General features: G+C 46.4%; 91 non-coding genes and 15 pseudogenes across 91 annotated transcripts; all 106 read right to left on the bottom strand.

Moving 5' to 3' along the window:
* Positions 1-41: 41 nt before the first annotated feature.
* LOC125565099 lies at positions 42-160 on the bottom strand. Its single transcript, XR_007310116.1, has one exon. It is a non-coding gene; the product is annotated as a 5S ribosomal RNA (ribosomal RNA).
* Positions 161-227: 67 nt separating this feature from the next.
* LOC125563788 lies at positions 228-346 on the bottom strand. The gene has a single exon (XR_007308807.1). It is a non-coding gene; the product is annotated as a 5S ribosomal RNA (ribosomal RNA).
* A 67-nt stretch (positions 347-413) lies between these two features.
* LOC125563710 lies at positions 414-532 on the bottom strand. The gene has a single exon (XR_007308730.1). It is a non-coding gene; the product is annotated as a 5S ribosomal RNA (ribosomal RNA).
* Positions 533-599: 67 nt separating this feature from the next.
* LOC125565265 lies at positions 600-718 on the bottom strand. Its single transcript, XR_007310280.1, has one exon. It is a non-coding gene; the product is annotated as a 5S ribosomal RNA (ribosomal RNA).
* A 67-nt stretch (positions 719-785) lies between these two features.
* On the bottom strand, positions 786-904 carry LOC125566645 (annotated as a pseudogene).
* A 67-nt stretch (positions 905-971) lies between these two features.
* LOC125565412 lies at positions 972-1090 on the bottom strand. Its single transcript, XR_007310425.1, has one exon. It is a non-coding gene; the product is annotated as a 5S ribosomal RNA (ribosomal RNA).
* Positions 1091-1157: 67 nt separating this feature from the next.
* Positions 1158-1276, bottom strand: LOC125563789. The gene has a single exon (XR_007308808.1). It is a non-coding gene; the product is annotated as a 5S ribosomal RNA (ribosomal RNA).
* Positions 1277-1343: 67 nt separating this feature from the next.
* Positions 1344-1462, bottom strand: LOC125563284. Its single transcript, XR_007308303.1, has one exon. It is a non-coding gene; the product is annotated as a 5S ribosomal RNA (ribosomal RNA).
* Positions 1463-1529: 67 nt separating this feature from the next.
* LOC125566119 lies at positions 1530-1648 on the bottom strand. Its single transcript, XR_007311126.1, has one exon. It is a non-coding gene; the product is annotated as a 5S ribosomal RNA (ribosomal RNA).
* A 67-nt stretch (positions 1649-1715) lies between these two features.
* LOC125563776 lies at positions 1716-1834 on the bottom strand. Its single transcript, XR_007308796.1, has one exon. It is a non-coding gene; the product is annotated as a 5S ribosomal RNA (ribosomal RNA).
* Positions 1835-1901: 67 nt separating this feature from the next.
* LOC125565912 lies at positions 1902-2020 on the bottom strand. Its single transcript, XR_007310920.1, has one exon. It is a non-coding gene; the product is annotated as a 5S ribosomal RNA (ribosomal RNA).
* A 67-nt stretch (positions 2021-2087) lies between these two features.
* On the bottom strand, positions 2088-2206 carry LOC125563282. The gene has a single exon (XR_007308301.1). It is a non-coding gene; the product is annotated as a 5S ribosomal RNA (ribosomal RNA).
* Positions 2207-2273: 67 nt separating this feature from the next.
* Positions 2274-2392, bottom strand: LOC125565098. Its single transcript, XR_007310115.1, has one exon. It is a non-coding gene; the product is annotated as a 5S ribosomal RNA (ribosomal RNA).
* A 67-nt stretch (positions 2393-2459) lies between these two features.
* On the bottom strand, positions 2460-2578 carry LOC125563765. The gene has a single exon (XR_007308785.1). It is a non-coding gene; the product is annotated as a 5S ribosomal RNA (ribosomal RNA).
* A 67-nt stretch (positions 2579-2645) lies between these two features.
* LOC125565795 lies at positions 2646-2764 on the bottom strand. The gene has a single exon (XR_007310806.1). It is a non-coding gene; the product is annotated as a 5S ribosomal RNA (ribosomal RNA).
* Positions 2765-2831: 67 nt separating this feature from the next.
* Positions 2832-2950, bottom strand: LOC125563281. Its single transcript, XR_007308300.1, has one exon. It is a non-coding gene; the product is annotated as a 5S ribosomal RNA (ribosomal RNA).
* A 67-nt stretch (positions 2951-3017) lies between these two features.
* LOC125566601 lies at positions 3018-3136 on the bottom strand (annotated as a pseudogene).
* Positions 3137-3203: 67 nt separating this feature from the next.
* LOC125563240 lies at positions 3204-3322 on the bottom strand. Its single transcript, XR_007308259.1, has one exon. It is a non-coding gene; the product is annotated as a 5S ribosomal RNA (ribosomal RNA).
* A 67-nt stretch (positions 3323-3389) lies between these two features.
* LOC125563650 lies at positions 3390-3508 on the bottom strand. The gene has a single exon (XR_007308670.1). It is a non-coding gene; the product is annotated as a 5S ribosomal RNA (ribosomal RNA).
* A 67-nt stretch (positions 3509-3575) lies between these two features.
* Positions 3576-3694, bottom strand: LOC125563555. The gene has a single exon (XR_007308574.1). It is a non-coding gene; the product is annotated as a 5S ribosomal RNA (ribosomal RNA).
* A 67-nt stretch (positions 3695-3761) lies between these two features.
* LOC125563250 lies at positions 3762-3880 on the bottom strand. The gene has a single exon (XR_007308269.1). It is a non-coding gene; the product is annotated as a 5S ribosomal RNA (ribosomal RNA).
* A 67-nt stretch (positions 3881-3947) lies between these two features.
* LOC125565293 lies at positions 3948-4066 on the bottom strand. The gene has a single exon (XR_007310308.1). It is a non-coding gene; the product is annotated as a 5S ribosomal RNA (ribosomal RNA).
* A 67-nt stretch (positions 4067-4133) lies between these two features.
* Positions 4134-4252, bottom strand: LOC125565009. Its single transcript, XR_007310027.1, has one exon. It is a non-coding gene; the product is annotated as a 5S ribosomal RNA (ribosomal RNA).
* Positions 4253-4319: 67 nt separating this feature from the next.
* On the bottom strand, positions 4320-4438 carry LOC125566644 (annotated as a pseudogene).
* A 67-nt stretch (positions 4439-4505) lies between these two features.
* On the bottom strand, positions 4506-4624 carry LOC125566313. Its single transcript, XR_007311320.1, has one exon. It is a non-coding gene; the product is annotated as a 5S ribosomal RNA (ribosomal RNA).
* A 67-nt stretch (positions 4625-4691) lies between these two features.
* On the bottom strand, positions 4692-4810 carry LOC125563754. The gene has a single exon (XR_007308774.1). It is a non-coding gene; the product is annotated as a 5S ribosomal RNA (ribosomal RNA).
* A 67-nt stretch (positions 4811-4877) lies between these two features.
* On the bottom strand, positions 4878-4996 carry LOC125565008. The gene has a single exon (XR_007310026.1). It is a non-coding gene; the product is annotated as a 5S ribosomal RNA (ribosomal RNA).
* Positions 4997-5063: 67 nt separating this feature from the next.
* On the bottom strand, positions 5064-5182 carry LOC125566927 (annotated as a pseudogene).
* Positions 5183-5249: 67 nt separating this feature from the next.
* LOC125566169 lies at positions 5250-5368 on the bottom strand. Its single transcript, XR_007311176.1, has one exon. It is a non-coding gene; the product is annotated as a 5S ribosomal RNA (ribosomal RNA).
* Positions 5369-5435: 67 nt separating this feature from the next.
* Positions 5436-5554, bottom strand: LOC125566926 (annotated as a pseudogene).
* Positions 5555-5621: 67 nt separating this feature from the next.
* LOC125565720 lies at positions 5622-5740 on the bottom strand. Its single transcript, XR_007310731.1, has one exon. It is a non-coding gene; the product is annotated as a 5S ribosomal RNA (ribosomal RNA).
* Positions 5741-5807: 67 nt separating this feature from the next.
* On the bottom strand, positions 5808-5926 carry LOC125564016. The gene has a single exon (XR_007309035.1). It is a non-coding gene; the product is annotated as a 5S ribosomal RNA (ribosomal RNA).
* A 67-nt stretch (positions 5927-5993) lies between these two features.
* On the bottom strand, positions 5994-6112 carry LOC125565687. The gene has a single exon (XR_007310698.1). It is a non-coding gene; the product is annotated as a 5S ribosomal RNA (ribosomal RNA).
* Positions 6113-6179: 67 nt separating this feature from the next.
* On the bottom strand, positions 6180-6298 carry LOC125565097. The gene has a single exon (XR_007310114.1). It is a non-coding gene; the product is annotated as a 5S ribosomal RNA (ribosomal RNA).
* Positions 6299-6365: 67 nt separating this feature from the next.
* On the bottom strand, positions 6366-6484 carry LOC125565155. The gene has a single exon (XR_007310172.1). It is a non-coding gene; the product is annotated as a 5S ribosomal RNA (ribosomal RNA).
* Positions 6485-6551: 67 nt separating this feature from the next.
* On the bottom strand, positions 6552-6670 carry LOC125565264. The gene has a single exon (XR_007310279.1). It is a non-coding gene; the product is annotated as a 5S ribosomal RNA (ribosomal RNA).
* Positions 6671-6737: 67 nt separating this feature from the next.
* Positions 6738-6857, bottom strand: LOC125567062 (annotated as a pseudogene).
* A 67-nt stretch (positions 6858-6924) lies between these two features.
* LOC125566034 lies at positions 6925-7043 on the bottom strand. Its single transcript, XR_007311042.1, has one exon. It is a non-coding gene; the product is annotated as a 5S ribosomal RNA (ribosomal RNA).
* A 67-nt stretch (positions 7044-7110) lies between these two features.
* LOC125563787 lies at positions 7111-7229 on the bottom strand. Its single transcript, XR_007308806.1, has one exon. It is a non-coding gene; the product is annotated as a 5S ribosomal RNA (ribosomal RNA).
* A 67-nt stretch (positions 7230-7296) lies between these two features.
* LOC125563280 lies at positions 7297-7415 on the bottom strand. The gene has a single exon (XR_007308299.1). It is a non-coding gene; the product is annotated as a 5S ribosomal RNA (ribosomal RNA).
* Positions 7416-7482: 67 nt separating this feature from the next.
* On the bottom strand, positions 7483-7601 carry LOC125566118. Its single transcript, XR_007311125.1, has one exon. It is a non-coding gene; the product is annotated as a 5S ribosomal RNA (ribosomal RNA).
* A 67-nt stretch (positions 7602-7668) lies between these two features.
* Positions 7669-7787, bottom strand: LOC125563743. Its single transcript, XR_007308763.1, has one exon. It is a non-coding gene; the product is annotated as a 5S ribosomal RNA (ribosomal RNA).
* Positions 7788-7854: 67 nt separating this feature from the next.
* Positions 7855-7973, bottom strand: LOC125566392. Its single transcript, XR_007311399.1, has one exon. It is a non-coding gene; the product is annotated as a 5S ribosomal RNA (ribosomal RNA).
* A 67-nt stretch (positions 7974-8040) lies between these two features.
* On the bottom strand, positions 8041-8159 carry LOC125563279. Its single transcript, XR_007308298.1, has one exon. It is a non-coding gene; the product is annotated as a 5S ribosomal RNA (ribosomal RNA).
* Positions 8160-8226: 67 nt separating this feature from the next.
* Positions 8227-8345, bottom strand: LOC125565096. Its single transcript, XR_007310113.1, has one exon. It is a non-coding gene; the product is annotated as a 5S ribosomal RNA (ribosomal RNA).
* A 67-nt stretch (positions 8346-8412) lies between these two features.
* LOC125563732 lies at positions 8413-8531 on the bottom strand. The gene has a single exon (XR_007308752.1). It is a non-coding gene; the product is annotated as a 5S ribosomal RNA (ribosomal RNA).
* Positions 8532-8598: 67 nt separating this feature from the next.
* On the bottom strand, positions 8599-8717 carry LOC125563708. Its single transcript, XR_007308728.1, has one exon. It is a non-coding gene; the product is annotated as a 5S ribosomal RNA (ribosomal RNA).
* Positions 8718-8784: 67 nt separating this feature from the next.
* Positions 8785-8903, bottom strand: LOC125565262. Its single transcript, XR_007310277.1, has one exon. It is a non-coding gene; the product is annotated as a 5S ribosomal RNA (ribosomal RNA).
* A 67-nt stretch (positions 8904-8970) lies between these two features.
* On the bottom strand, positions 8971-9089 carry LOC125566643 (annotated as a pseudogene).
* A 67-nt stretch (positions 9090-9156) lies between these two features.
* On the bottom strand, positions 9157-9275 carry LOC125565411. The gene has a single exon (XR_007310424.1). It is a non-coding gene; the product is annotated as a 5S ribosomal RNA (ribosomal RNA).
* Positions 9276-9342: 67 nt separating this feature from the next.
* On the bottom strand, positions 9343-9461 carry LOC125565121. The gene has a single exon (XR_007310138.1). It is a non-coding gene; the product is annotated as a 5S ribosomal RNA (ribosomal RNA).
* Positions 9462-9528: 67 nt separating this feature from the next.
* Positions 9529-9647, bottom strand: LOC125563278. Its single transcript, XR_007308297.1, has one exon. It is a non-coding gene; the product is annotated as a 5S ribosomal RNA (ribosomal RNA).
* A 67-nt stretch (positions 9648-9714) lies between these two features.
* LOC125566117 lies at positions 9715-9833 on the bottom strand. The gene has a single exon (XR_007311124.1). It is a non-coding gene; the product is annotated as a 5S ribosomal RNA (ribosomal RNA).
* Positions 9834-9900: 67 nt separating this feature from the next.
* On the bottom strand, positions 9901-10019 carry LOC125563720. The gene has a single exon (XR_007308740.1). It is a non-coding gene; the product is annotated as a 5S ribosomal RNA (ribosomal RNA).
* A 67-nt stretch (positions 10020-10086) lies between these two features.
* Positions 10087-10205, bottom strand: LOC125565911. Its single transcript, XR_007310919.1, has one exon. It is a non-coding gene; the product is annotated as a 5S ribosomal RNA (ribosomal RNA).
* A 67-nt stretch (positions 10206-10272) lies between these two features.
* On the bottom strand, positions 10273-10391 carry LOC125563277. The gene has a single exon (XR_007308296.1). It is a non-coding gene; the product is annotated as a 5S ribosomal RNA (ribosomal RNA).
* Positions 10392-10458: 67 nt separating this feature from the next.
* On the bottom strand, positions 10459-10577 carry LOC125565094. The gene has a single exon (XR_007310111.1). It is a non-coding gene; the product is annotated as a 5S ribosomal RNA (ribosomal RNA).
* Positions 10578-10644: 67 nt separating this feature from the next.
* On the bottom strand, positions 10645-10763 carry LOC125563709. Its single transcript, XR_007308729.1, has one exon. It is a non-coding gene; the product is annotated as a 5S ribosomal RNA (ribosomal RNA).
* Positions 10764-10830: 67 nt separating this feature from the next.
* Positions 10831-10949, bottom strand: LOC125564860. The gene has a single exon (XR_007309878.1). It is a non-coding gene; the product is annotated as a 5S ribosomal RNA (ribosomal RNA).
* A 67-nt stretch (positions 10950-11016) lies between these two features.
* LOC125563276 lies at positions 11017-11135 on the bottom strand. The gene has a single exon (XR_007308295.1). It is a non-coding gene; the product is annotated as a 5S ribosomal RNA (ribosomal RNA).
* Positions 11136-11202: 67 nt separating this feature from the next.
* LOC125566600 lies at positions 11203-11321 on the bottom strand (annotated as a pseudogene).
* A 67-nt stretch (positions 11322-11388) lies between these two features.
* On the bottom strand, positions 11389-11507 carry LOC125563239. Its single transcript, XR_007308258.1, has one exon. It is a non-coding gene; the product is annotated as a 5S ribosomal RNA (ribosomal RNA).
* A 67-nt stretch (positions 11508-11574) lies between these two features.
* On the bottom strand, positions 11575-11693 carry LOC125563649. Its single transcript, XR_007308669.1, has one exon. It is a non-coding gene; the product is annotated as a 5S ribosomal RNA (ribosomal RNA).
* A 67-nt stretch (positions 11694-11760) lies between these two features.
* On the bottom strand, positions 11761-11879 carry LOC125563553. The gene has a single exon (XR_007308572.1). It is a non-coding gene; the product is annotated as a 5S ribosomal RNA (ribosomal RNA).
* Positions 11880-11946: 67 nt separating this feature from the next.
* On the bottom strand, positions 11947-12065 carry LOC125563249. The gene has a single exon (XR_007308268.1). It is a non-coding gene; the product is annotated as a 5S ribosomal RNA (ribosomal RNA).
* A 67-nt stretch (positions 12066-12132) lies between these two features.
* LOC125565292 lies at positions 12133-12251 on the bottom strand. The gene has a single exon (XR_007310307.1). It is a non-coding gene; the product is annotated as a 5S ribosomal RNA (ribosomal RNA).
* A 67-nt stretch (positions 12252-12318) lies between these two features.
* On the bottom strand, positions 12319-12437 carry LOC125565007. Its single transcript, XR_007310025.1, has one exon. It is a non-coding gene; the product is annotated as a 5S ribosomal RNA (ribosomal RNA).
* Positions 12438-12504: 67 nt separating this feature from the next.
* On the bottom strand, positions 12505-12623 carry LOC125566641 (annotated as a pseudogene).
* A 67-nt stretch (positions 12624-12690) lies between these two features.
* Positions 12691-12809, bottom strand: LOC125566311. Its single transcript, XR_007311318.1, has one exon. It is a non-coding gene; the product is annotated as a 5S ribosomal RNA (ribosomal RNA).
* A 67-nt stretch (positions 12810-12876) lies between these two features.
* On the bottom strand, positions 12877-12995 carry LOC125563698. The gene has a single exon (XR_007308718.1). It is a non-coding gene; the product is annotated as a 5S ribosomal RNA (ribosomal RNA).
* Positions 12996-13062: 67 nt separating this feature from the next.
* Positions 13063-13181, bottom strand: LOC125565005. The gene has a single exon (XR_007310023.1). It is a non-coding gene; the product is annotated as a 5S ribosomal RNA (ribosomal RNA).
* A 67-nt stretch (positions 13182-13248) lies between these two features.
* Positions 13249-13367, bottom strand: LOC125566640 (annotated as a pseudogene).
* A 67-nt stretch (positions 13368-13434) lies between these two features.
* LOC125566310 lies at positions 13435-13553 on the bottom strand. The gene has a single exon (XR_007311317.1). It is a non-coding gene; the product is annotated as a 5S ribosomal RNA (ribosomal RNA).
* Positions 13554-13620: 67 nt separating this feature from the next.
* On the bottom strand, positions 13621-13739 carry LOC125563687. Its single transcript, XR_007308706.1, has one exon. It is a non-coding gene; the product is annotated as a 5S ribosomal RNA (ribosomal RNA).
* Positions 13740-13806: 67 nt separating this feature from the next.
* On the bottom strand, positions 13807-13925 carry LOC125563675. The gene has a single exon (XR_007308695.1). It is a non-coding gene; the product is annotated as a 5S ribosomal RNA (ribosomal RNA).
* A 67-nt stretch (positions 13926-13992) lies between these two features.
* On the bottom strand, positions 13993-14111 carry LOC125566925 (annotated as a pseudogene).
* A 67-nt stretch (positions 14112-14178) lies between these two features.
* LOC125566168 lies at positions 14179-14297 on the bottom strand. Its single transcript, XR_007311175.1, has one exon. It is a non-coding gene; the product is annotated as a 5S ribosomal RNA (ribosomal RNA).
* A 67-nt stretch (positions 14298-14364) lies between these two features.
* On the bottom strand, positions 14365-14483 carry LOC125566924 (annotated as a pseudogene).
* A 67-nt stretch (positions 14484-14550) lies between these two features.
* On the bottom strand, positions 14551-14669 carry LOC125565719. Its single transcript, XR_007310730.1, has one exon. It is a non-coding gene; the product is annotated as a 5S ribosomal RNA (ribosomal RNA).
* Positions 14670-14736: 67 nt separating this feature from the next.
* LOC125564015 lies at positions 14737-14855 on the bottom strand. The gene has a single exon (XR_007309034.1). It is a non-coding gene; the product is annotated as a 5S ribosomal RNA (ribosomal RNA).
* A 67-nt stretch (positions 14856-14922) lies between these two features.
* LOC125565686 lies at positions 14923-15041 on the bottom strand. Its single transcript, XR_007310697.1, has one exon. It is a non-coding gene; the product is annotated as a 5S ribosomal RNA (ribosomal RNA).
* Positions 15042-15108: 67 nt separating this feature from the next.
* LOC125565093 lies at positions 15109-15227 on the bottom strand. Its single transcript, XR_007310110.1, has one exon. It is a non-coding gene; the product is annotated as a 5S ribosomal RNA (ribosomal RNA).
* A 67-nt stretch (positions 15228-15294) lies between these two features.
* On the bottom strand, positions 15295-15413 carry LOC125565025. The gene has a single exon (XR_007310043.1). It is a non-coding gene; the product is annotated as a 5S ribosomal RNA (ribosomal RNA).
* A 67-nt stretch (positions 15414-15480) lies between these two features.
* Positions 15481-15599, bottom strand: LOC125564786. The gene has a single exon (XR_007309804.1). It is a non-coding gene; the product is annotated as a 5S ribosomal RNA (ribosomal RNA).
* Positions 15600-15666: 67 nt separating this feature from the next.
* LOC125564346 lies at positions 15667-15785 on the bottom strand. Its single transcript, XR_007309365.1, has one exon. It is a non-coding gene; the product is annotated as a 5S ribosomal RNA (ribosomal RNA).
* Positions 15786-15852: 67 nt separating this feature from the next.
* LOC125563275 lies at positions 15853-15971 on the bottom strand. Its single transcript, XR_007308294.1, has one exon. It is a non-coding gene; the product is annotated as a 5S ribosomal RNA (ribosomal RNA).
* A 67-nt stretch (positions 15972-16038) lies between these two features.
* Positions 16039-16157, bottom strand: LOC125566463. The gene has a single exon (XR_007311472.1). It is a non-coding gene; the product is annotated as a 5S ribosomal RNA (ribosomal RNA).
* Positions 16158-16224: 67 nt separating this feature from the next.
* On the bottom strand, positions 16225-16343 carry LOC125563972. Its single transcript, XR_007308991.1, has one exon. It is a non-coding gene; the product is annotated as a 5S ribosomal RNA (ribosomal RNA).
* Positions 16344-16410: 67 nt separating this feature from the next.
* LOC125563648 lies at positions 16411-16529 on the bottom strand. Its single transcript, XR_007308668.1, has one exon. It is a non-coding gene; the product is annotated as a 5S ribosomal RNA (ribosomal RNA).
* Positions 16530-16596: 67 nt separating this feature from the next.
* LOC125563552 lies at positions 16597-16715 on the bottom strand. Its single transcript, XR_007308571.1, has one exon. It is a non-coding gene; the product is annotated as a 5S ribosomal RNA (ribosomal RNA).
* A 67-nt stretch (positions 16716-16782) lies between these two features.
* Positions 16783-16901, bottom strand: LOC125563248. Its single transcript, XR_007308267.1, has one exon. It is a non-coding gene; the product is annotated as a 5S ribosomal RNA (ribosomal RNA).
* A 67-nt stretch (positions 16902-16968) lies between these two features.
* LOC125565290 lies at positions 16969-17087 on the bottom strand. The gene has a single exon (XR_007310305.1). It is a non-coding gene; the product is annotated as a 5S ribosomal RNA (ribosomal RNA).
* Positions 17088-17154: 67 nt separating this feature from the next.
* On the bottom strand, positions 17155-17273 carry LOC125565004. Its single transcript, XR_007310022.1, has one exon. It is a non-coding gene; the product is annotated as a 5S ribosomal RNA (ribosomal RNA).
* Positions 17274-17340: 67 nt separating this feature from the next.
* Positions 17341-17459, bottom strand: LOC125566578 (annotated as a pseudogene).
* Positions 17460-17526: 67 nt separating this feature from the next.
* LOC125566309 lies at positions 17527-17645 on the bottom strand. Its single transcript, XR_007311316.1, has one exon. It is a non-coding gene; the product is annotated as a 5S ribosomal RNA (ribosomal RNA).
* Positions 17646-17712: 67 nt separating this feature from the next.
* On the bottom strand, positions 17713-17831 carry LOC125563664. The gene has a single exon (XR_007308684.1). It is a non-coding gene; the product is annotated as a 5S ribosomal RNA (ribosomal RNA).
* A 67-nt stretch (positions 17832-17898) lies between these two features.
* LOC125563653 lies at positions 17899-18017 on the bottom strand. Its single transcript, XR_007308673.1, has one exon. It is a non-coding gene; the product is annotated as a 5S ribosomal RNA (ribosomal RNA).
* A 67-nt stretch (positions 18018-18084) lies between these two features.
* On the bottom strand, positions 18085-18203 carry LOC125566923 (annotated as a pseudogene).
* A 67-nt stretch (positions 18204-18270) lies between these two features.
* On the bottom strand, positions 18271-18389 carry LOC125566167. Its single transcript, XR_007311174.1, has one exon. It is a non-coding gene; the product is annotated as a 5S ribosomal RNA (ribosomal RNA).
* A 67-nt stretch (positions 18390-18456) lies between these two features.
* Positions 18457-18575, bottom strand: LOC125566922 (annotated as a pseudogene).
* A 67-nt stretch (positions 18576-18642) lies between these two features.
* On the bottom strand, positions 18643-18761 carry LOC125565718. Its single transcript, XR_007310729.1, has one exon. It is a non-coding gene; the product is annotated as a 5S ribosomal RNA (ribosomal RNA).
* Positions 18762-18828: 67 nt separating this feature from the next.
* Positions 18829-18947, bottom strand: LOC125564014. Its single transcript, XR_007309033.1, has one exon. It is a non-coding gene; the product is annotated as a 5S ribosomal RNA (ribosomal RNA).
* Positions 18948-19014: 67 nt separating this feature from the next.
* On the bottom strand, positions 19015-19133 carry LOC125563718. Its single transcript, XR_007308738.1, has one exon. It is a non-coding gene; the product is annotated as a 5S ribosomal RNA (ribosomal RNA).
* A 67-nt stretch (positions 19134-19200) lies between these two features.
* Positions 19201-19319, bottom strand: LOC125565092. The gene has a single exon (XR_007310109.1). It is a non-coding gene; the product is annotated as a 5S ribosomal RNA (ribosomal RNA).
* Positions 19320-19386: 67 nt separating this feature from the next.
* On the bottom strand, positions 19387-19505 carry LOC125565024. The gene has a single exon (XR_007310042.1). It is a non-coding gene; the product is annotated as a 5S ribosomal RNA (ribosomal RNA).
* A 67-nt stretch (positions 19506-19572) lies between these two features.
* LOC125564784 lies at positions 19573-19691 on the bottom strand. The gene has a single exon (XR_007309803.1). It is a non-coding gene; the product is annotated as a 5S ribosomal RNA (ribosomal RNA).
* Positions 19692-19725: the final 34 nt, after the last annotated feature.

Here is a 19725-nt window from a genome sequence, read left to right as displayed (position 1 = left end):
TATATAACAGTCCTGTGAGTACTTTGGTAACAAAAAGGAAATGTCTACAGCACACGGTATTCCGAAGCGGTCACCCATCCAAGTACTTACCGCGCCCTACTGAGCTTAACTTCGGTGATCGGACGAGAACCGGTGCTTTCTAAGTGGTATGGCCGTAGACGATAGAACTGTGTGAGATCTATCTATTATTTAACAGTCCTGTGAGTACTTCGATGACAAAAAGGAAATGCCTACAGCACACGGTATTCCCAGGCGGTCACCCATCCAAGTACTAACCGCGCCCTACTGAGCTTAACTTCGGTGATCGGACGAGAACCGGTGCTTTCTCAGTGGTATGGCCGTAGACGACAGAACTGTGTAAGAAATATATATTATATAACAGTCCTGTGAGTACTTCGATGACAAAAAGGAAATGCCTACAGCACACGGTATTCCCAGGCGGTCACCCATCCAAGTACTAACCGCGCCCTACTGAGCTTAACTTCGGTGATCGGACGAGAACTGGTGCTTTCTCAGTGGTATGGCCGTAGACGATAGAACTGTGTAAGATCTATCTATTATATAACAGTCCTGTTAGTACTTCGAAAACAAAAAGGAAATGCCTACAGCACACGGTATTCCCAGTCGGTCACCCATCCAAGTACTAACCGCGCCCTACTGAGCTTAACTTCAGTGATCGGACGAGAACCCGTGCTTTCTCAGTGGTATGGCCGTAGACGATAGAACTGTTTAAGATCTATCTATTATATAACAGTCCTGTGAGTACCTCGATAACAAAAAGGAAATGCCTACAGCACACGGTATTCCCAGGCGGTCACCCGTCCAAGTACTAACCGTGCCCTACTGACTTTAAGTTCTGTGATCGGACGAGAACTGGTGCTTTCTCAGTGGTATGGCCGTAAACGATAGAACTGTGTAACATCTATCTATTATATAACAGTCCTGTCAGTACCTCGATAACAAAAAGGAAATGCCTACAGCACACGGTATTCCGAAGCGGTCACCCATCCAAGTACTTACCGCGCCCTACTGAGCTTAACTTCGGTGATCGGACGAGAACCGGTGCTTTCTAAGTGGTATGGCCGTAGACGATAGAACTGTGTAAGATCTATCTATTATATAACAGTCCTGTGCGTACTTCGATGACAAAAAGGAAATGCCTACAGCACACGGTATTCCCAGGCGGTCACCCATCCAAGTACTAACCGCGCCCTACTGAGCTTAACTTCGGTGATCGGACGAGAACCGGTGCTTTCTCAGTGGTATGGTCGTAGACGACAGAACTGTTTAAGATCTATCTATTATATAACAGTCCTGTGAGTACCTCGATAACAAAAAGGAAATGCCTACAGCACACGGTATTCCCAGGCGGTCACCCATCCAAGTACTAACCGTGCCCTACTGAGCTTAACTACGGTGATCGGACGAGAACCGGTGCTTTCTCAGTGGTATGGCCGTAGACGACAGAACTGTATAAGAAATAGATTTTATATAACAGTCCTGTGAGTACTTTGGTAACTAAAAGGAAATGCCTACAGCACACGGTATTCCGAAGCGGTCACCCATCCAAGTACTTACCGCGCCCTACTGAGCTTAACTTCGGTGATCGGACGAGAACCGTTGCTTTCTAAGTGGTATGGCCGTAGACGATAGAACTGTGTAAGATCTATCTATTATATAACAGTCCTGTGAGTACTTCGATGACAAAAAGGAAATGCCTACAGCACACGGTATTCCCAGGCGGTCACCCATCCAAGTACTAACCGCGCCCTACTGAGCTTAACTTCGGTGATCGGACGAGAACCGGTGCTTTCTCAGTGGTATGGCCGTAGACGACAGAACTGTGTAAGAAATATATATTATATAACAGTCCTGTGAGTACTTCGATGACAAAAAGGAAATGCCTACAGCACACGGTATTCCCAGGCGGTCACCCATCCAATTACTAACCGCGCCCTACTGAGCTTAACTTCGGTGATCGGACGAGAACCGGTGCTTTCTCAGTGGTATGGTAGTAGACGAAAGAACTGTTTAAGATCTATCTATTATATAACAGTCCTGTGAGTACCTCGATAACAAAAAGGAAATGCCTACAGCACACGGTATTCCCAGGCGGTCACCCATCCAAGTACTAACCGTGCCCTACTGAGCTTAACTACGGTGATCGGACGAGAACCGGTGCTTTCTCAGTGGTATGGCCGTAGACGACAGAACTGTGTAAGAAATAGATTTTATATAACAGTCCTGTGAGTACTTTGGTAACAAAAAGGAAATGTCTACAGCACACGGTATTCCGAAGCGGTCACCCATCCAAGTACTTACCGCGCCCTACTGAGCTTAACTTCGGTGATCGGACGAGAACCGGTGCTTTCTAAGTGGTATGGCCGTAGACGATAGAACTGTGTGAGATCTATCTATCATTTAACAGTCCTGTGAGTACTTCGATGACAAAAAGGAAATGCCTACAGCACACGGTATTCCCAGGCGGTCACCCATCCAAGTACTAACCGCGCCCTACTGAGCTTAACTTCGGTGATCGGACGAGAACCGGTGCTTTCTCAGTGGTATGGCCGTAGACGACAGAACTGTGTAAGAAATATATATTATATAACAGTCCTGTGAGTACTTCGATGACAAAAAGGAAATGCCTACAGCACACGGTATTCCCAGGCGGTCACCCATCCAAGTACTAACCGCGCCCTACTGAGCTTAACTTCGGTGATCGGACGAGAACTGGTGCTTTCTAAGTGGTATGGCCGTCGACGATAGAACTGTGTAAGATCTATCTATTATATAACAGTCCTGTGAGTACCTCGATAACAAAAAGGAAATGCCTACAGCACACGGTATTCCCAGGCGGTCACCCATCCAAGTACTAACCGTGCCCTACTGAGCTTAACTACGGTGATCGGACGAGAACCGGTGCTTTCTCAGTGGTATGGCCGTAGACGACAGAACTGTGTAAGAAATAGATTTTATATAACAGTCCTGTGAGTACTTTGGTCACTAAATGGAAATGCGTACAGCACACGGTATTCCGAAGAGGTCACCCATCCAAGTACTTACCGCGCCCTACTGAGCTTAACTTCGGTGATCGGACGAGAACCGTTGCTTTCTAAGTGATATGGCCGTAGACGATAGAACTGTGTAAGATCTATCTATTATATAACAGTCCTGTGAGTAGTTCGATGACAAAAAGGAAATGCCTACAGCACACGGTATTCCCAGGCGGTCTCCCATCCAAGTACTAACCGCGCCCTACTGAGCTTAACTTCGGTGATCGGACGAGAACCGGTGCTTTCTCAGTGGTATGGCCGTAGACGACAGAACTGTGTAAGAAATATATATTATATAACAGTCCTGTGAGTACTTCGATGACAAAAAGGAAATGCCTACAGCACACGGTATTCCCAGGCGGTCACCCATCCAAGTACTAACCGCGCCCTACTGAGCTTAACTTCAGTGATCGGACGAGAACCGGTGCTTTCTCAGTGGTATGGCCGTAGACGATAGAACTGTGTAAGATCTATCTATTATATAACAGTCATGTTAGTACTTCGAAAACAAAAAGTAAATGCCTACAGCACACGGTATTCACAGGCGGTCACCCATCCAAGTACTAACCGCGCCCTACTGAGCTTAACTTCGGTGATCGGACGAGAACCGGTGCTTTCTCAGTGGTATGGCCGTAGACGACAGAACTGTGTAAGAAATATATATTATATAACAGTCCTGTGAGTACTTCGATGACAAAAAGGAATTGCCTACAGCACACGGTATTCCCAGGCGGTCACCCATCGAAGTACTAACCGCGCCCTACTGAGCTTAACTTCGGTGATCGGACGAGAACCGGTGCTTTCTCAGTGGTATGGCCGTAGACGACAGAAATGTGTAAGAAATAGATTTTATATAACAGTCCTGTGAGTACTTTGGTAACAAAAAGGAAATGCCTACAGCACACGGTATTCCGAAGCGGTCACCCATCCAAGTACTTACCGCGCCCTACTGAGCTTAACTTCGGTGATCGGACGAGAACCGGTGCTTTTTCAGTGGTATGGCCGTAGACGATAGAACTGTGTAAGATCTATCTATTATATAACAGTCCTGTTAGTACTTCGAAAACAAAAAGTAAATGCCTACAGCACACGGTATTCCCAGGCTGTCACCCATCCAAGTACTAACCGCGCCCTACTGAGCTTAACTTCGGTGATCGGACGAGAACCGGTGCTTTCTCAGTGGTATGGCCATAGACGATAGAACTGTTTAAGATCTATCTATTATATAACGGTCCTGTGAGTACCTCGATAACAAAAAGGAAATGCCTACAGCACACGGTATTCCCAGGCGGTCACCCGTCCAAGTACTAACCGTGCCCTACTGACTTTAAGTTCTGTGATCGGACGAGAACTGGTGCTTTCTCAGTGGTATGGCCGTAAACGATAGAACTGTGTAACATCTATCTATTATATAACAGTCCTGTCAGTACCTCGATAACAAAAAGGAAATGCCTACAGCACACGGTATTCCGAAGCGGTCACCCATCCAAGTACTTACCGCTCCCTACTGAGCTTAACTTCGGTGATCGGACGAGAACCGGTGCTTTCTAAGTGGTATGGCCGTAGACGATAGAACTGTGTAAGATCTATCTATTATCTAACAGTCCTGTGAGTACTTCGATGACAAAAAGGAAATGCCTACAGCACACGGTATTCCCAGGCGGTCACCCATCCAAGTACTAACCGCGCCCTACTGAGCTTAACTTCGGTGATCGGACGAGAACCGGTGCTTTCTCAGTGGTATGGCCGTAGACGATAGAACTGTGTAAGATCTATCTATTATATAACAGTCCTGTTAGTACTTCGAAAACAAAAAGTAAATGCCTACAGCACACGGTATTCCCAGGCTGTCACCCATCCAAGTACTAACCGCGCCCTACTGAGCTTAACTTCGGTGATCGGACGAGAACCGGTGCTTTCTCAGTGGTATGGCCATAGACGATAGAACTGTTTAAGATCTATCTATTATATAACGGTCCTGTGAGTACCTCGATAACAAAAAGGAAATGCCTACAGCACACGGTATTCCCAGGCGGTCACCCGTCCAAGTACTAACCGTGCCATACTGACTTTAAGTTCTGTGATCGGACGAGAACTGGTGCTTTCTCAGTGGTATGGCCGTAAACGATAGAACTGTGTAACATCTATCTATTATATAACAGTCCTGTCAGTACCTCGATAACAAAAAGGAAATGCCTACAGCACACGGTATTCCGAAGCGGTCACCCATCCAAGTACTTACCGCGCCCTAATGAGCTTAACTTCGGTGATCGGACGAGAACCGGTGCTTTCTAAGTGGTATGGCCGTAGACGATAGAACTGTGTAAGATCTATCTATTATATAACAGTCCTGTGAGTACCTCGATAACAAAAAGGAAATGCCTACAGCACACGGTATTCCCAGGCGGTCACCCGTCCAAGTACTAACCGTGCCATACTGACTTTAAGTTCTGTGATCGGACGAGAACTGGTGCTTTCTCAGTGGTATGGCCGTAAACGATAGAACTGTGTAACATCTATCTATTATATAACAGTCCTGTCAGTACCTCGATAACAAAAAGGAAATGCCTACAGCACACGGTATTCCGAAGCGGTCACCCATCCAAGTACTTACCGCGCCCTAATGAGCTTAACTTCGGTGATCGGACGAGAACCGGTGCTTTCTCAGTGGTATGGCCGTAGACGACAGAACTGTGTAAGAAATATATATTATATAACAGTCCTGTGAGTACTTCGATGACAAAAAGGAAATGCCTACAGCACACGGTATTCCCAGGCGGTCACCTATCCAAGTACTAACCGCGCCCTACTGAGCTTAACTTCGGTGATCGGACGAGAACCGGTGCTTTCTCAGTGGTATGGCCGTAGACGTTAGAACAGTTTAAGATCTATCTATTATATAACAGTCCTGTGAGTACCTCGATAACAAAAAGGAAATGCCTACAGCACACGGTATTCCCAGGCGGTTACCCATCCAAGTACTAACCGTGCCCTACTGAGCTTAACTACGGTGATCGGACGAGAAACGGTGCTTTCTCAGTGGTATGGCCGTAGACGACAGAACTGTGTAAGAAATAGATTTTATATAACAGTCCTGTGAGTACTTTGGTAACAAAAAGGAAATGTCTACAGCACACGGTATTCCGAAGCGGTCACCCATCCAAGTACTTACCGCGCCCTACTGAGCTTAACTTCGGTGATCGGACGAGAACCGGTGCTTTCTAAGTGGTATGGCCGTAGACGATAGAACTGTGTGAGATCTATCTATTATTTAACAGTCCTGTGAGTACTTCGATGACAAAAAGGAAATGCCTACAGCACACGGTATTCCCAGGCGGTCACCCATCCAAGTACTAACCGCGCCATACTGAGCTTAACTTCGGTGATCGGACGAGAACTGGTGCTTTCTCAGTGGTATGGCCGTAGACGATAGAACTGTGTAAGATCTATCTATTATATAACAGTCCTGTTAGTACTTCGAAAACAAAAAGGAAATGCCTACAGCACACGGTATTCCCAGTCGGTCACCCATCCAAGTACTAACCGCGCCCTACTGAGCTTAACTTCAGTGATCGGACGAGAACCCGTGCTTTCTCAGTGGTATGGCCGTAGACGATAGAACTGTTTAAGATCTATCTATTATATAACAGTCCTGTGAGTACCTCGATAACAAAAAGGAAATGCCTACAGCACACGGTATTCCCGAAGCGGTCACCCGCCCAAGTACTAACCGTGCCCTACTGACTTTAAGTTCTGTGATCGGACGAGAACTGGTGCTTTCTCAGTGGTATGGCCGTAAACGATAGAACTGTGTAACATCTATCTATTATATAACAGTCCTGTCAGTACCTCGATAACAAAAAGGAAATGCCTACAGCACATGGTATTCCGAAGCGGTCACCCATCCAAGTACTTACCGCGCCTTACTGAGCTTAACTTCGGTGATCGGACGAGAACCGGTGCTTTCTAAGTGGTATGGCCGTAGACGATAGAACTGTGTAAGATCTATCTATTATATAACAGTCCTGTGAGTACTTCGATGACAAAAAGGAAATGCCTACAGCACACGGTATTCCCAGGCGGTCACCCATCCAAGTACTAACCGCGCCCTACTGAGCTTAACTTCGGTGATCGGACGAGAACCGGTGCTTTCTCAGTGGTATGGTCGTAGACGACAGAACTGTTTAAGATCTATCTATTATATAACAGTCCTGTGAGTACCTCGATAACAAAAAGGAAATGCCTACAGCACACGGTATTCCCAGGCGGTCACCCATCCAAGTACTAACCGTGCCCTACTGAGCTTAACTACGGTGATCGGACGAGAACCGGTGCTTTCTCAGTGGTATGGCCGTAGACGACAGAACTGTAAAAGAAATAGATTTTATATAACAGTCCTGTGAGTACTTTGGTAACTAAAAGGAAATGCCTACAGCACACGGTATTCCGAAGCGGTCACCCATCCAAGTACTTACCGCGCCCTACTGAGCTTAACTTCGGTGATCGGACGAGAACCGTTGCTTTCTAAGTGGTATGGCCGTAGACGATAGAACTGTGTAAGATCTATCTATTATATAACAGTCCTGTGAGTACTTCGATGACAAAAAGGAAATGCCTACAGCACACGGTATTCCCAGGCGGTCACCCATCCAAGTACTAACCGCGCCCTACTGAGCTTAACTTCGGTGATCGGACGAGAACCGGTGCTTTCTCAGTGGTATGGCCGTAGACGACAGAACTGTGTAAGAAATATATATTATATAACAGTCCTGTGAGTACTTCGATGACAAAAAGGAAATGCCTACAGCACACGGTATTCCCAGGCGGTCACCCATCCAATTACTAACCGCGCCCTACTCAGCTTAACTTCGGTGATCGGACGAGAACCGGTGCTTTCTCAGTGGTATGGTAGTAGACGAAAGAACTGTTTAAGATCTATCTATTATATAACAGTCCTGTGAGTACCTCGATAACAAAAAGGAAATGCCTACAGCACACGGTATTCCCAGGCGGTCACCCATCCAAGTACTAACCGTGCCCTACTGAGCTTAACTACGGTGATCGGACGAGAACCGGTGCTTTCTCAGTGGTATGGCCGTAGACGACAGAACTGTGTAAGAAATAGATTTTATATAACAGTCCTGTGAGTACTTTGGTAACAAAAAGGAAATGTCTACAGCACACGGTATTCCGAAGCGGTCACCCATCCAAGTACTTACCGCGCCCTACTGAGCTTAACTTCGGTGATCGGACGAGAACCGGTGCTTTCTAAGTGGTATGGCCGTAGACGATAGAACTGTGTGAGATCTATCTATTATTTAACAGTCCTGTGAGTACTTCGATGACAAAAAGGAAATGCCTACAGCACACGGTATTCCCAGGCGGTCACCCATCCAAGTACTAACCGCGCCCTACTGAGCTTAACTTCGGTGATCGGACGAGAACCGGTGCTTTCTCAGTGGTATGGCCGTAGACGACAGAACTGTGTAAGAAATATATATTATATAACAGTCCTGTGAGTACTTCGATGACAAAAAGGAAATGCCTACAGCACACGGTATTCCCAGGCGGTCACCCATCCAAGTACTAACCGCGCCCTACTGAGCTTAACTTCGGTGATCGGACGAGAACTGGTGCTTTCTCAGTGGTATGGCCGTAGACGATAGAACTGTGTAAGATCTATCTATTATATAACAGTCCTGTTAGTACTTCGAAAACAAAAAGGAAATGCCTACAGCACACGGTATTCCCAGTCGGTCACCCATCCAAGTACTAACCGCGCCCTACTGAGCTTAACTTCAGTGATCGGACGAGAACCCGTGCTTTCTCAGTGGTATGGCCGTAGACGATAGAACTGTTTAAGATCTATCTATTATATAACAGTCCTGTGAGTACCTCGATAACAAAAAGGAAATGCCTACAGCACACGGTATTCCCAGGCGGTCACCCGTCCAAGTACTAACCGTGCCCTACTGACTTTAAGTTCTGTGATCGGACGAGAACTGGTGCTTTCTCAGTGGTATGGCCGTAAACGATAGAACTGTGTAACATCTATCTATTATATAACAGTCCTGTCAGTACCTCGATAACAAAAAGGAAATGCCTACAGCACACGGTATTCCGAAGCGGTCACCCATCCAAGTACTTACCGCGCCCTACTGAGCTTAACTTCGGTGATCGGACGAGAACCGGTGCTTTCTAAGTGGTATGGCCGTAGACGATAGAACTGTGTAAGATCTATCTATTATATAACAGTCCTGTGCGTACTTCGATGACAAAAAGGAAATGCCTACAGCACACGGTATTCCCAGGCGGTCACCCATCCAAGTACTAACCGCGCCCTACTGAGCTTAACTTCGGTGATCGGACGAGAACAGGTGCTTTCTCAGTGGTATGGTCGTAGACGACAGAACTGTTTAAGATCTATCTATTATATAACAGTCCTGTGAGTACCTCGATAACAAAAAGGAAATGCCTACAGCACACGGTATTCCCAGGCGGTCACCCATCCAAGTACTAACCGTGCCCTACTGAGCTTAACTACGGTGATCGGACGAGAACCGGTGCTTTCTCAGTGGTATGGCCGTAGACGACAGAACTGTATAAGAAATAGATTTTATATAACAGTCCTGTGAGTACTTTGGTAACTAAAAGGAAATGCCTACAGCACACGGTATTCCGAAGCGGTCACCCATCCAAGTACTTACCGCGCCCTACTGAGCTTAACTTCGGTGATCGGACGAGAACCGTTGCTTTCTAAGTGGTATGGCCGTAGACGATAGAACTGTGTAAGATCTATCTATTATATAACAGTCCTGTGAGTACTTCGATGACAAAAAGGAAATGCCTACAGCACACGGTATTCCCAGGCGGTCACCCATCCAAGTACTAACCGCGCCCTACTGAGCTTAACTTCGGTGATCGGACGAGAACCGGTGCTTTCTCAGTGGTATGGCCGTAGACGACAGAACTGTGTAAGAAATATATATTATATAACAGTCCTGTGAGTACTTCGATGACAAAAAGGAAATGCCTACAGCACACGGTATTCCCAGGCGGTCACCCATCCAATTACTAACCGCGCCCTACTGAGCTTAACTTCGGTGATCGGACGAGAACCGGTGCTTTCTCAGTGGTATGGTAGTAGACGAAAGAACTGTTTAAGATCTATCTATTATATAACAGTCCTGTGAGTACCTCGATAACAAAAAGGAAATGCCTACAGCACACGGTATTCCCAGGCGGTCACCCATCCAAGTACTAACCGTGCCCTACTGAGCTTAACTACGGTGATCGGACGAGAACCGGTGCTTTCTCAGTGGTATGGCCGTAGACGACAGAACTGTGTAAGAAATAGATTTTATATAACAGTCCTGTGAGTACTTTGGTAACAAAAAGGAAATGTCTACAGCACACGGTATTCCGAAGCGGTCACCCATCCAAGTACTTACCGCGCCCTACTGAGCTTAACTTCGGTGATCGGACGAGAACCGGTGCTTTCTAAGTGGTATGGCCGTAGACGATAGAACTGTGTGAGATCTATCTATCATTTAACAGTCCTGTGAGTACTTCGATGACAAAAAGGAAATGCCTACAGCACACGGTATTCCCAGGCGGTCACCCATCCAAGTACTAACCGCGCCCTACTGAGCTTAACTTCGGTGATCGGACGAGAACCGGTGCTTTCTCAGTGGTATGGCCGTAGACGACAGAACTGTGTAAGAAATATATATTATATAACAGTCCTGTGAGTACTTCGATGACAAAAAGGAAATGCCTACAGCACACGGTATTCCCAGGCGGTCACCCATCCAAGTACTAACCGCGCCCTACTGAGCTTAACTTCGGTGATCGGACGAGAACTGGTGCTTTCTAAGTGGTATGGCCGTAGACGATAGAACTGTGTAAGATCTATCTATTATATAACAGTCCTGTGAGTACCTCGATAACAAAAAGGAAATGCCTACAGCACACGGTATTCCCAGGCGGTCACCCATCCAAGTACTAACCGTGCCCTACTGAGCTTAACTACGGTGATCGGACGAGAACCGGTGCTTTCTCAGTGGTATGGCCGTAGACGACAGAACTGTGTAAGAAATAGATTTTATATAACAGTCCTGTGAGTACTTTGGTCACTAAATGGAAATGCGTACAGCACACGGTATTCCGAAGAGGTCACCCATCCAAGTACTTACCGCGCCCTACTGAGCTTAACTTCGGTGATCGGACGAGAACCGTTGCTTTCTAAGTGATATGGCCGTAGACGATAGAACTGTGTAAGATCTATCTATTATATAACAGTCCTGTGAGTAGTTCGATGACAAAAAGGAAATGCCTACAGCACACGGTATTCCCAGGCGGTCTCCCATCCAAGTACTAACCGCGCCCTACTGAGCTTAACTTCGGTGATCGGACGAGAACCGGTGCTTTCTCAGTGGTATGGCCGTAGACGACAGAACTGTGTAAGAAATATATATTATATAACAGTCCTGTGAGTACTTCGATGACAAAAAGGAAATGCCTACAGCACACGGTATTCCCAGGCGGTCACCCATCCAAGTACTAACCGCGCCCTACTGAGCTTAACTTCAGTGATCGGACGAGAACCGGTGCTTTCTCAGTGGTATGGCCGTAGACGATAGAACTGTGTAAGATCTATCTATTATATAACAGTCATGTTAGTACTTCGAAAACAAAAAGTAAATGCCTACAGCACACGGTATTCACAGGCGGTCACCCATCCAAGTACTAACCGCGCCCTACTGAGCTTAACTTCGGTGATCGGACGAGAACCGGTGCTTTCTCAGTGGTATGGCCGTAGACGACAGAACTGTGTAAGAAATATATATTATATAACAGTCCTGTGAGTACTTCGATGACAAAAAGGAATTGCCTACAGCACACGGTATTCCCAGGCGGTCACCCATCGAAGTACTAACCGCGCCCTACTGAGCTTAACTTCGGTGATCGGACGAGAACCGGTGCTTTCTCAGTGGTATGGCCGTAGACGACAGAAATGTGTAAGAAATAGATTTTATATAACAGTCCTGTGAGTACTTTGGTAACAAAAAGGAAATGCCTACAGCACACGGTATTCCGAAGCGGTCACCCATCCAAGTACTTACCGCGCCCTACTGAGCTTAACTTCGGTGATCGGACGAGAACCGGTGCTTTTTCAGTGGTATGGCCGTAGACGATAGAACTGTGTAAGATCTATCTATTATATAACAGTCCTGTTAGTACTTCGAAAACAAAAAGTAAATGCCTACAGCACACGGTATTCCCAGGCTGTCACCCATCCAAGTACTAACCGCGCCCTACTGAGCTTAACTTCGGTGATCGGACGAGAACCGGTGCTTTCTCAGTGGTATGGCCATAGACGATAGAACTGTTTAAGATCTATCTATTATATAACGGTCCTGTGAGTACCTCGATAACAAAAAGGAAATGCCTACAGCACACGGTATTCCCAGGCGGTCACCCGTCCAAGTACTAACCGTGCCCTACTGACTTTAAGTTCTGTGATCGGACGAGAACTGGTGCTTTCTCAGTGGTATGGCCGTAAACGATAGAACTGTGTAACATCTATCTATTATATAACAGTCCTGTCAGTACCTCGATAACAAAAAGGAAATGCCTACAGCACACGGTATTCCGAAGCGGTCACCCATCCAAGTACTTACCGCTCCCTACTGAGCTTAACTTCGGTGATCGGACGAGAACCGGTGCTTTCTAAGTGGTATGGCCGTAGACGATAGAACTGTGTAAGATCTATCTATTATCTAACAGTCCTGTGAGTACTTCGATGACAAAAAGGAAATGCCTACAGCACACGGTATTCCCAGGCGGTCACCCATCCAAGTACTAACCGCGCCCTACTGAGCTTAACTTCGGTGATCGGACGAGAACCGGTGCTTTCTCAGTGGTATGGCCGTAGACGATAGAACTGTGTAAGATCTATCTATTATATAACAGTCCTGTTAGTACTTCGAAAACAAAAAGTAAATGCCTACAGCACACGGTATTCCCAGGCTGTCACCCATCCAAGTACTAACCGCGCCCTACTGAGCTTAACTTCGGTGATCGGACGAGAACCGGTGCTTTCTCAGTGGTATGGCCATAGACGATAGAACTGTTTAAGATCTATCTATTATATAACGGTCCTGTGAGTACCTCGATAACAAAAAGGAAATGCCTACAGCACACGGTATTCCCAGGCGGTCACCCGTCCAAGTACTAACCGTGCCCTACTGACTTTAAGTTCTGTGATCGGACGAGAACTGGTGCTTTCTCAGTGGTATGGCCGTAAACGATAGAACTGTGTAACATCTATCTATTATATAACAGTCCTGTCAGTACCTCGATAACAAAAAGGAAATGCCTACAGCACACGGTATTCCGAAGCGGTCACCCATCCAAGTACTTACCGCTCCCTACTGAGCTTAACTTCGGTGATCGGACGAGAACCGGTGCTTTCTAAGTGGTATGGCCGTAGACGATAGAACTGTGTAAGATCTATCTATTATCTAACAGTCCTGTGAGTACTTCGATGACAAAAAGGAAATGCCTACAGCACACGGTATTCCCAGGCGGTCACCCATCCAAGTACTAACCGCGCCCTACTGAGCTTAACTTCGGTGATCGGACGAGAACCGGTGCTTTCTCAGTGGTATGGCCGTAGACGATAGAACTGTGTAAGATCTATCTATTATATAACAGTCCTGTTAGTACTTCGAAAACAAAAAGTAAATGCCTACAGCACACGGTATTCCCAGGCGGTCACCCATCCAAGTACTAACCGCGCCCTACTGAGCTTAACTTCGGTGATCGGACGAGAACCGGTGCTTTCTCAGTGGTATGGCCGTAGACGATAGAACTGTTTAAGATCTATCTATTATATAACAGTCCTGTGAGTACCTCGATAACAAAAAGGAAATGCCTACAGCACACGGTATTCCCAGGCGGTCACCCGTCCAAGTACTAACCGTGCCATACTGACTTTAAGTTCTGTGATCGGACGAGAACTGGTGCTTTCTCAGTGGTATGGCCGTAAACGATAGAACTGTGTAACATCTATCTATTATATAACAGTCCTGTCAGTACCTCGATAACAAAAAGGAAATGCCTACAGCACACGGTATTCCGAAGCGGTCACCCATCCAAGTACTTACCGCGCCCTAATGAGCTTAACTTCGGTGATCGGACGAGAACCGGTGCTTTCTAAGTGGTATGGCCGTAGACGATAGAACTGTGTAAGATCTATCTATTATATAACAGTCCTGTGAGTACCTCGATAACAAAAAGGAAATGCCTACAGCACACGGTATTCCCAGGCGGTCACCCGTCCAAGTACTAACCGTGCCATACTGACTTTAAGTTCTGTGATCGGACGAGAACTGGTGCTTTCTCAGTGGTATGGCCGTAAACGATAGAACTGTGTAACATCTATCTATTATATAACAGTCCTGTCAGTACCTCGATAACAAAAAGGAAATGCCTACAGCACACGGTATTCCGAAGCGGTCACCCATCCAAGTACTTACCGCGCCCTAATGAGCTTAACTTCGGTGATCGGACGAGAACCGGTGCTTTCTCAGTGGTATGGCCGTAGACGACAGAACTGTGTAAGAAATATATATTATATAACAGTCCTGTGAGTACTTCGATGACAAAAAGGAAATGCCTACAGCACACGGTATTCCCAGGCGGTCACCTATCCAAGTACTAACCGCGCCCTACTGAGCTTAACTTCGGTGATCGGACGAGAACCGGTGCTTTCTCAGTGGTATGGCCGTAGACGTTAGAACAGTTTAAGATCTATCTATTATATAACAGTCCTGTGAGTACCTCGATAACAAAAAGGAAATGCCTACAGCACACGGTATTCCCAGGCGGTTACCCATCCAAGTACTAACCGTGCCCTACTGAGCTTAACTACGGTGATCGGACGAGAAACGGTGCTTTCTCAGTGGTATGGCCGTAGACGACAGAACTGTGTAAGAAATAGATTTTATATAACAGTCCTGTGAGTACTTTGGTAACAAAAAGGAAATGTCTACAGCACACGGTATTCCGAAGCGGTCACCCATCCAAGTACTTACCGCGCCCTACTGAGCTTAACTTCGGTGATCGGACGAGAACCGGTGCTTTCTAAGTGGTATGGCCGTAGACGATAGAACTGTGTGAGATCTATCTATTATTTAACAGTCCTGTGAGTACTTCGATGACAAAAAGGAAATGCCTACAGCACACGGTATTCCCAGGCGGTCACCCATCCAAGTACTAACCGCGACTTACTGAGCTTAACTTCGGTGATCGGACGAGAACCGGTGCTTTCTCAGTGGTATGGCCGTAGACGACAGAACTGTGTAAGAAATATATATTATATAACAGTCCTGTGAGTACTTCGATGACAAAAAGGAAATGCCTACAGCACACGGTATTCCCAGGCGGTCACACATCCAAGTACTAACCGTGCCCTACTGAGCTTAACTACGGTGATCGGACGAGAACCGGTGCTTTCTCAGTGGTATGGCCGTAGACGATAGAACTGTGTAAGATCTATCTATTATATAACAGTCCTGTGAGTACTTCGATGACAAAAAGGAAATGCCTACAGCACACGGTATTCCCAGGCGGTCACCCATCCAAGTACTAACCGTGCCCTACTGAGCTTTACTTCGGTGATCGGACGAGAACCGGTGCTTTCTCAGTGGTATGGTCGTAGACGACAGAACTGTTTAAGATCTATCTATTATATAAAAGTCCTGTGAGTACCTCGATAACAAAAAGGAAATGCCTACAGCACACGGTATTCCCAGGCGGTCACCCATCCAAGTACTAACCGTGCCCTACTGAGCTTAACTACGGTGATCGGACGAGAACCGGTGCTTTCTCAGTGGTATGGCCGTAGACGACAGAACTGTGTAAGAAATAGATTTTATATAACAGTCCTGTGAGTACTTTGGTAACTAAATGGAAATGCGTACAGCACACGGTATTCCGAAGAGGTCACCCATCCAAGTACTTACCGCGCCCTACTGAGCTTAACTTCGGTGATCGGACGAGAACCGTTGCTTTCTAAGTGGTATGGCCGTAGACGATAGAACTGTGTAAGATCTATCTATTATATAACAGTCCTGTGAGTAGTTCGATGACAAAAAGGAAATGCCTACAGCACACGGTATTCCCAGGCGGTCTCCCATCCAAGTACTAACCGCGCCCTACTGAGCTTAACTTCGGTGATCGGACGAAAACCGGTGCTTTCTCAGTGGTATGGCCGTAGACGACAGAACTGTGTAAGAAATATATATTATATAACAGTCCTGTGAGTACTTCGATGACAAAAAGGAAATGCCTACAGCACACGGTATTCCCAGGCGGTCACCCATCCAAGTACTAACCGCGCCCTACTGAGCTTAACTTCAGTGATCGGACGAGAACCGGTGCTTTCTCAGTGGTATGGCCGTAGACGATAGAACTGTGTAAGATCTATCTATTATATAACAGTCATGTTAGTACTTCGAAAACAAAAAGTAAATGCCTACAGCACACGGTATTCACAGGCGGTCACCCATCCAAGTACTAACCGCGCCCTACTGAGCTTAACTTCGGTGATCGGACGAGAACCGGTGCTTTCTCAGTGGTATGGCCGTAGACGACAGAACTGTGTAAGAAATATATATTATATAACAGTCCTGTGAGTACTTCGATGACAAAAAGGAATTGCCTACAGCACACGGTATTCCCAGGCGGTCACCCATCGAAGTACTAACCGCGCCCTACTGAGCTTAACTTCGGTGATCGGACGAGAACCGGTGCTTTCTCAGTGGTATGGCCGTAGACGACAGAAATGTGTAAGAAATAGATTTTATATAACAGTCCTGTGAGTACTTTGGTAACAAAAAGGAAATGCCTACAGCACACGGTATTCCGAAGCGGTCACCCATCCAAGTACTTACCGCGCCCTACTGAGCTTAACTTCGGTGATCGGACGAGAACCGGTGCTTTTTCAGTGGTATGGCCGTAGACGATAGAACTGTGTAAGATCTATCTATTATATAACAGTCCTGTTAGTACTTCGAAAACAAAAAGTAAATGCCTACAGCACACGGTATTCCCAGGCTGTCACCCATCCAAGTACTAACCGCGCCCTACTGAGCTTAACTTCGGTGATCGGACGAGAACCGGTGCTTTCTCAGTGGTATGGCCATAGACGATAGAACTGTTTAAGATCTATCTATTATATAACGGTCCTGTGAGTACCTCGATAACAAAAAGGAAATGCCTACAGCACACGGTATTCCCAGGCGGTCACCCGTCCAAGTACTAACCGTGCCCTACTGACTTTAAGTTCTGTGTTCGGACGAGAACTGGTGCTTTCTCAGTGGTATGGCCGTAAACGATAGAACTGTGTAACATCTATCTATTATATAACAGTCCTGTCAGTACCTCGATAACAAAAAGGAAATGCCTACAGCACACGGTATTCCGAAGCGGTCACCCATCCAAGTACTTACCGCTCCCTACTGAGCTTAACTTCGGTGATCGGACGAGAACCGGTGCTTTCTAAGTGGTATGGCCGTAGACGATAGAACTGTGTAAGATCTATCTATTATCTAACAGTCCTGTGAGTACTTCGATGACAAAAAGGAAATGCCTACAGCACACGGTATTCCCAGGCGGTCACCCATCCAAGTACTAACCGCGCCCTACTGAGCTTAACTTCGGTGATCGGACGAGAACCGGTGCTTTCTCAGTGGTATGGCCGTAGACGATAGAACTGTGTAAGATCTATCTATTATATAACAGTCCTGTTAGTACTTCGAAAACAAAAAGTAAATGCCTACAGCACACGGTATTCCCAGGCGGTCACCCATCCAAGTACTAACCGCGCCCTACTGAGCTTAACTTCGGTGATCGGACGAGAACCGGTGCTTTCTCAGTGGTATGGCCGTAGACGATAGAACTGTTTAAGATCTATCTATTATATAACAGTCCTGTGAGTACCTCGATAACAAAAAGGAAATGCCTACAGCACACGGTATTCCCAGGCGGTCACCCGTCCAAGTACTAACCGTGCCATACTGACTTTAAGTTCTGTGATCGGACGAGAACTGGTGCTTTCTCAGTGGTATGGCCGTAAACGATAGAACTGTGTAACATCTATCTATTATATAACAGTCCTGTCAGTACCTCGATAACAAAAAGGAAATGCCTACAGCACACGGTATTCCGAAGCGGTCACCCATCCAAGTACTTACCGCGCCCTAATGAGCTTAACTTCGGTGATCGGACGAGAACCGGTGCTTTCTAAGTGGTATGGCCGTAGACGATAGAACTGTGTAAGATCTATCTATTATATAACAGTCCTGTGAGTACCTCGATAACAAAAAGGAAATGCCTACAGCACACGGTATTCCCAGGCGGTCACCCGTCCAAGTACTAACCGTGCCATACTGACTTTAAGTTCTGTGATCGGACGAGAACTGGTGCTTTCTCAGTGGTATGGCCGTAAACGATAGAACTGTGTAACATCTATCTATTATATAACAGTCCTGTCAGTACCTCGATAACAAAAAGGAAATGCCTACAGCACACGGTATTCCGAAGCGGTCACCCATCCAAGTACTTACCGCGCCCTAATGAGCTTAACTTCGGTGATCGGACGAGAACCGGTGCTTTCTCAGTGGTATGGCCGTAGACGACAGAACTGTGTAAGAAATATATATTATATAACAGTCCTGTGAGTACTTCGATGACAAAAAGGAAATGCCTACAGCACACGGTATTCCCAGGCGGTCACCTATCCAAGTACTAACCGCGCCCTACTGAGCTTAACTTCGGTGATCGGACGAGAACCGGTGCTTTCTCAGTGGTATGGCCGTAGACGTTAGAACAGTTTAAGATCTATCTATTATATAACAGTCCTGTGAGTACCTCGATAACAAAAAGGAAATGCCTACAGCACACGGTATTCCCAGGCGGTTACCCATCCAAGTACTAACCGTGCCCTACTGAGCTTAACTACGGTGATCGGACGAGAACCGGTGCTTTCTCAGTGGTATGGCCGTAGACGACAGAACTGTGTAAGAAATAGATTTTATATAACAGTCCTGTGAGTACTTTGGTAACAAAAAGGAAATGTCTACAGCACACGGTATTCCGAAGCGGTCACCCATCCAAGTACTTACCGCGCCCTACTGAGCTTAACTTCGGTGATCGGACGAGAACCGGTGCTTTCTAAGTGGTATGGCCGTAGACGATAGAACTGTGTGAGATCTATCTATTATTTAACAGTCCTGTGAGTACTTCGATGACAAAAAGGAAATGCCTACAGCACACGGTATTCCCAGGCGGTCACCCATCCAAGTACTAACCGCGACTTACTGAGCTTAACTTCGGTGATCGGACGAGAACCGGTGCTTTCTCAGTGGTATGGCCGTAGACGACAGAACTGTGTAAGAAATATATATTATATAACAGTCCTGTGAGTACTTCGATGACAAAAAGGAAATGCCTACAGCACACGGTATTCCCAGGCGGTCACACATCCAAGTACTAACCGTGCCCTACTGAGCTTAACTACGGTGATCGGACGAGAACCGGTGCTTTCTCAGTGGTATGGCCGTAGACGACAGAACTGTGTAAGAAATAGATTTTATATAAC

This window comes from Nematostella vectensis, chromosome 5 (assembly GCF_932526225.1).
Source record: "Nematostella vectensis chromosome 5, jaNemVect1.1, whole genome shotgun sequence".
NCBI classification, from domain to species: domain Eukaryota; kingdom Metazoa; phylum Cnidaria; class Anthozoa; order Actiniaria; family Edwardsiidae; genus Nematostella; species Nematostella vectensis.
This window is presented reverse-complemented; position numbering and strand designations above follow the sequence as displayed.